Source organism: Scleropages formosus, chromosome 18, assembly GCF_900964775.1.
Source record: "Scleropages formosus chromosome 18, fSclFor1.1, whole genome shotgun sequence".
Classification (NCBI taxonomy): Eukaryota; Metazoa; Chordata; class Actinopteri; order Osteoglossiformes; family Osteoglossidae; genus Scleropages; species Scleropages formosus.
In genome coordinates this window covers 15859894-15866303 of record NC_041823.1, presented here as the reverse complement: position 1 = coordinate 15866303, position 6410 = coordinate 15859894, and the positions used below count along the sequence as shown (strand labels likewise).

At 40.7% G+C, this 6410-nt stretch overlaps 1 long non-coding RNA gene across 1 annotated transcript; it reads right to left on the bottom strand.

Annotated features, from left to right (window-relative positions):
- Positions 1-3180: 3180 nt before the first annotated feature.
- Positions 3181-5587, bottom strand: LOC108941851 (uncharacterized). The gene is made up of 3 exons (XR_001966663.2): positions 5447-5587; positions 3708-3805; positions 3181-3605 (listed from the first exon to the last, which is right to left on the bottom strand). It is a non-coding gene; the product is annotated as an uncharacterized LOC108941851 (long non-coding RNA).
- Between the last annotated feature and the right edge of the window lie 823 nt (positions 5588-6410).

Below are 6410 nucleotides of genomic sequence, written 5' to 3'. Positions count from 1 at the left end.
TCTTCCACTCATCTCCATGTCCTTCAATTAATATATTTATGCACCGCAGAGGATGTGTCTTTGTGGTCTAAATCCAAAGTCTTTCAATCAACTTTATTTTACAATATTTCATTGACTTTTTATGGGCTTTAAACACAGAGGCTTGAAACCTGAGATTCAGAGATGAGCCTGCGAAGGCGGTAAATTTGTTCCTGCCCCTTATTTATCCCTGCAAAAAAAATAATTTGCAGATAATTACAAAAACATCTGAATCTGTTTCTTGTTGGAGCATGAAATATCTGTACGTTCCTAATTAGCATTTTAAAACCTCGCTTTAGCGTGGGGAAATGGAGGATGAGGGCAGCAAACTCACGCAACGCTTGTGGCATTCATCAAAGCTCACAGCACTGTCATATTAAAAAGGCTTAGAGACAAATACAGCCTTGAAAACAAGATAAAGAAATAGCAGTGAGAGGAGCTCATTGGACAAAACATCTCTAGCTTGGTAACTTGCTGCCCTACAGATAAACAAGGTAAACAAGCTGGTTTAGAAAGCAAAGAAAATCTGACAGTTTGACTATTTTTATTTCAGGCGCTTTCCCCGCTGCTGGAGATGAACAGGCTTTACGGTTTGCTTTTCCGGAACACTGGCAATGATATTGTCTTACTTTCCACACGTAAAAAACGTTAACAAGTCAAACAGAAGTGAGGGGATTGTAGTAAAAGGCACCCTGAATGCCTCTAACAAGCTGGCGCACCCCTATTAGGCCGTTTTATTGCTCGGGTACACAATGTGCCTCCAATTTCCCCTGGTTAGCTGATCCTTGTGACACACACACACACTCACACACTCACATGGCCCGGCTTGCCCAGGGCGCTGCAAAGAAGCACACGCGAGGAGAATATCTCTTCTCAGTCTCACGCAGAGGACCTGAGCCGCAGGGCCGGGCATGCTAAACCTCATTCGATTCCCACACCGTCAAGCCCAGTCATGAGGAACAGCATGTTTCCCATAGCCTCCGGAGGCTCGGCCATCGCCGGGCAGAGCGCACAAGTTACGGCATTCACGACCCTAGTGTGACCGGTTTTTAAAGGGCTGCTCGGATCTTCAAGTTCTGTCGTTCGCATGAGAAATGTTAGCAAGCGCGCACGTCGTAGCTAACGGAAACGTTAGGGAAAACTTGTGAAGGATTTCTTGAAGCCCGTTTTTAACAACATACTTCCACGCAGGTGACACCAAGGAGATATCCAAAGTTGTTTTAGCCTTTGACACTTTTTCTGCTGATTACTAATGGTTAGATTTCCTTTTTATCTGGATTGTTGTTGATGTAAAGAAAGGAACTATACAGAAAAAGACCTTGAAAGTAGTAGTGTGGCCAAGACTGACCGTGCTGATTATTGCCTGGTCAGTTGACAGTCCAACTTTCAAATGTTCCTGAAATCTGTTGGTTCTCGTTTATGGTCCTGCTGTGGTGGAATGAGCTCCCCATCTTTCTCGGAAAGGCTGAATCCCTCCCAGTGTTTAATAAGGGCCTCAAAACACATCTCTTTTGGATTCACTTCACTGATGATCTTATTTGCATCCCATCATCTGCCATGATCGTTTTTGTATGTCCCGTTTGACTGTCAGTTGCACAGGCAGCTACTGGACTAATGTGGGTCAGCAGATGGTAAAAAAGTCGTACTTTAAAATTCGTGTGTTTCTATCTAAGATGTTCTTCCCTTGTGAAATACACTTTTCGTTACTTTGAGTTCTCTGCAGTTTTGGAGAAAGGCTTCGGCCTTACATTTTCTCTTCCAATTCACATTTTCTACAAATTATACTATGATGTACTGTATACTGTATATGTGTATTCAGCTTTGCGTTGCACAAATTGGTAAGGTGTATATGAAGCGGTTGAGAAAAATGTGATGGAGAATGATTTTGAGAGTTTTTGTTAACGTGGTTAGATATGTGGTTAAATGGGGTTGTAGCCGCCCCTTCTACTCTGCCCTGCACTTTACCTTCCTGGTGAGAGTCTGGCTAAAACTTGCACTATATCACATTTACATTCACAACTCGATTGCTTCTGGAACATAATAAAGGCCCCTCTTTACGCTGCCATTTTGTTGATCGATATCAGATATATTGTAATTGCATTGCATCATCCAAATTATTTTGTGTGTAGTTAATGTTGCTAAGCTGGTTATTAACATGCTGCTCTGATTACTGCTTTTTTTCATCATTTGTTGTCATTTCCTGAGCTTTAGTCTGAGACTTTGTATTTCCTACTTAAGCTCATCGTTAAACATTTGCTTGCTGTGCAGCTGATGGTCAGTGAGAGATAGGAACTGACAAGCAGTGATCACCTTTCCCTAGACCCTCCATGCTGGTCTACTGTATATTGCACAGTGACAATCTGAAAGACCCAGCTGCCACCGCTACATTACTTGAAAAGTTACGGTCAATAAATCAGTAAGACTGCCTGTGCAAGCTATAAAAACTATGCTTTATAGAATGAATGAAGTTATGTCAAAGCAATGTTTTGCAGAATACTGTGATGTTTCTATTAGCTCTTTCTGTTAACCTGTCTATATGTTGTTATGACCTATTTCTCTATGAAATCGGTGCAGGCTTTAAAAGTTTATTCTAAAATGGAGCAGTTAAAATTACATCTGCCTATTGGTATTCGTATCTGTCATTCTGAAATCTCAGAGCTGGGCACTGGTGGCACTGTGGGAATACGTGATTGGGACGGTGACCACTGAACATGTCACAAGCTGGCTGTCCTAAAACATAGGAAAAGAGGAGCACTCGGGAGCGTGGGATCCTGTATCGATAGATGGATCTGGAGGCCTAAAATATGAACAAAGAAATGAGGGAGGACACAGGGAGAGAGACAAGCAAGGCTCACAAACAAAGGAATAGGAACATCAATAGGCTTCACATACACAATTAGCTGGAAACATATTTCAAATGGATAATAGAAGTAAAGAAAACCCTACATGTAGGTCATGGTTACCTTATTCTGTAAATATGAGCATGAATGATTAAATTGTTTTCATCATAACACCACCATTTCTGTTTGTCCTGTTTTCTTTTGATTGAAACAAACTGATTGTGTAATATTGTTTATTTTGACAAACTCATAAAACAGAAGGAGGAATGTCATTATTTTCCAACAACAAATGTAAATCACAGACGTATTAATAAAGTGGGAACAACGGCACTATCAAACAATACGGCTCATGTATCATGTATATCCTCTTCCGTACTGTAAATATTGTTTCTTTCTTAAAGAAAACTTGAAAAGATTCAAGTCACCAGTCCATTCAGGATAATCCCATGCTCCTACAGACCTGCAATTTGAGTTTATTATGAAAAAAGAAAATCCTTGCTTTGACCGCAAGAACAATGAATGGGATTTAATGGGGTGCAACTGAAGGAATTAAGACATGTGCTGCAGCCTTGCAGAGTGAAACAGCCAATGTGTTCCACTGCTCTGTCTCAGCTAAACTTGCCTACGTCTTGGCCAGCCAGGGGTCTCAAACCTGGGGGTCTCACATCCGTTACGGAATGAGGCCAAACCGTCTCTGAAATGCCAGAGTGGCTTCCATCACGACTCCAACAAGCAGGGTCACCAATGCTGTTAACAAATCAAAGACAGGTGAGACAATGACAAACAGGCGTTATTTTCTCAAGACCCTCAACAGCCTTATCTCAGATCACTGTGCTTTGACACAATCACCTCTGTTGAATCAGTTCTGACGGTTTTTTCTGACTTTGCTTGTCCTCTTGAGAATCTTTGCAGACGCCCTGTGACCTTCATGTTATTTTGACAATGATCTGCAATTCAAACAACAAAGTGAAATGATGTCAAAAGGATTCCTTGGGGACAATTAGGCAGGGGCACAAAAGGGAGGTGCTCGGGGTGCATAGTGTTTTCTGTTAAACCAATTAACAACCATGTAATAAAAATCTCAGAAAGAATATACCATGCAAAAATATTTCCTTGTTTACAGTTTATAAGCAGTACTTTCAAATATGACAACTGAATTAATATGTCCATTAATTAAAATCTATCAGTCGTTAAGGTCAAAGCAATAAGTGATGCAACGATACACCAGTTCCTAGTAAAACCCTTAGCTGAACAATGCCCTATGGTCAGTGCAGCATACAGTATTTGCAGGCTGACAGTTATACACTATGTCATTATCTCTAGAGTGGAATATGGTGCGAAAAGTTACGTTCCTTTTAATAATCACAGATTCCTCCCACGACAAATAACCTTTTTCAGAGGAAGAGCCACCCCCGGTGGACAAGGATACTTTTTGTATTTAATAGACTGATACCATTCGTTGTGCTAAAAGACCAACTGCACTGCAGGCAAGCAGCAGGATACCCTGCAAAGCCAAGATGAGAACAGATTGCAGCTACGAGATTCATCTTGTGTCAAAACTGAGAGAACAGTGGTTAAAGTCTAAGCAGTTCGATAGCAGAGGGCCATTCGTCACTGCTTGGCAATTAGGAGTATGACCCTAACATTGAGAGTCAAACAGGGGGAGTACTTCTAAGCATAACTCTTACACACCCACTCCTTAACCTCTGCCACATGACAGTCATGACTACTAAACTCAGCTGACAATCACTTCTATCTCCACGGAAACCGAAAAGGTATCGAGCTGAATTGATTTCCTGCTATTGCATCGTGACCCATTGTAAGCAGTGTATCTAGCAGCTTAAGTCACCACGGTGAATAAGGTGCATGGGCTCATAACACTACATAGAGTTCATTGGAAGTCTTTTTGGAGAAAAGTGTTTGCTAAATAAATAAAGTTACGCGTAAATGTAAACGCATTGCAAATTAACACCTTTATTATGCAGCAAAAGAAAGTAGGCTGCAGAAAAAAACACTAGCATGCATGGACCGTGCTGTAAAAAAGCAAGTCAGTAACATATTAGCAGTCCATGGCTTGTGGGCACATCCCAAATATTCAAACAGAGCTGGAGGTGGCTTCCTGCTGTAATCTTTGTCAATGTCTGGCAGCTCAGTGTTGGCTTACCCATCCCCAACAACCCACTGAGGGTAATGGACTCTGTGTGAGAAATACTGCAAAGGAAGAAAGAAATACGTACTGAATGAAAATATTCCCGAAATAAATGTTCAGAACAGCCTTGTTAGGGTAGAGGCTGGACCTTTTTATAAATAAAAAGTGTGTGAAAAAGTGTTAACAAAAAATGAAAATTTAAGGTAAATTAATACAAGGAAATATGCAGGGATAAAGGAAATTGAAATGTAAAGGGAAATGTAAACTAAGACAGTGGGAGGTACAGCTACTGCTCAGGGTTTCAGGGCTGTAAGAGTCCTATATATTTTTCTCTCTCTCTCTCTATATATATATATATACTGTATATATATATATTTTTTGATTATTATTATAGATGTGATCTGATTTGCTGACCTGGCCTCTCCTGTTTGACACATACCAGGTCTGCTCTCCAGGACGTCTTCAGTTCCATTTCCTCACAGCACTGGGGGGTTCAGGCAAACGTTGCTGTAGCCCACCATGCAGCAGCATGTAACATTTCCACACCATTGCTGAGACACACGCCTACGCTGCACACAGTGAGCCAGACACACACACAGACAAACACACACACACACACACACATAGAGGAGTGGGGGAGAGAGAGAGAGAGAGATACAGAGAGCAAGAGGTAGAAAAAACAGGGAATAAGAAAGTGATCTTGCACCTTATGAACTTCCAACCTAAGTCGCTCCTGATAAATTTACATGTATTCATTCAGCTGACACTTGAGGTAGCCATTTACACAGCTCAAGGGTACTACAACCAGAGGTGGGACTCAAACCTGTAACCACTGGGTCTAAAGGCAGTAGGTCTAACCACTACACTAGCAGCTGTCTCTAAATAGTCCATAAATGTGTTATTATGATGGTCGCTGTCGTCGATCTCCAGCATACAACCCCTCTTTTACAGGAATTCATTTCGAAAGTTATTACTTTTCCTCCAAGAGTAGGCTTTGCCACGAATAAAAATCTCACATCTAAAGTGAGGGTTTCATCAGACCTCTCTTGACGAATGTCAAATTATTATGTCTATAACAACACACTTAATTGCATAATTACTCGTATATGAGATAGCAGAATTTTTGCAAAGAAAATGCTCACTCAATAAAGCTGATTTCAGGAGCTTACATGCAGCCACTTATGCAAATAGTTTCTCGGTTCAGTGAGATTAAAGACATAAAGAGATGTAAAATATGCTTCACCTCAATATCAGCTTGACAGTTTAACAGCAGTAATGAATGAGAGGAAAAGCTTTATTTAATAATTTTTTTATTTCTATTTGCCAACATACAAGTGTTAAATCAGTTTTATTTACTATGGAAAATTAGAAGGACCGGTACAGACACTTGCAGAGGTCAAAAC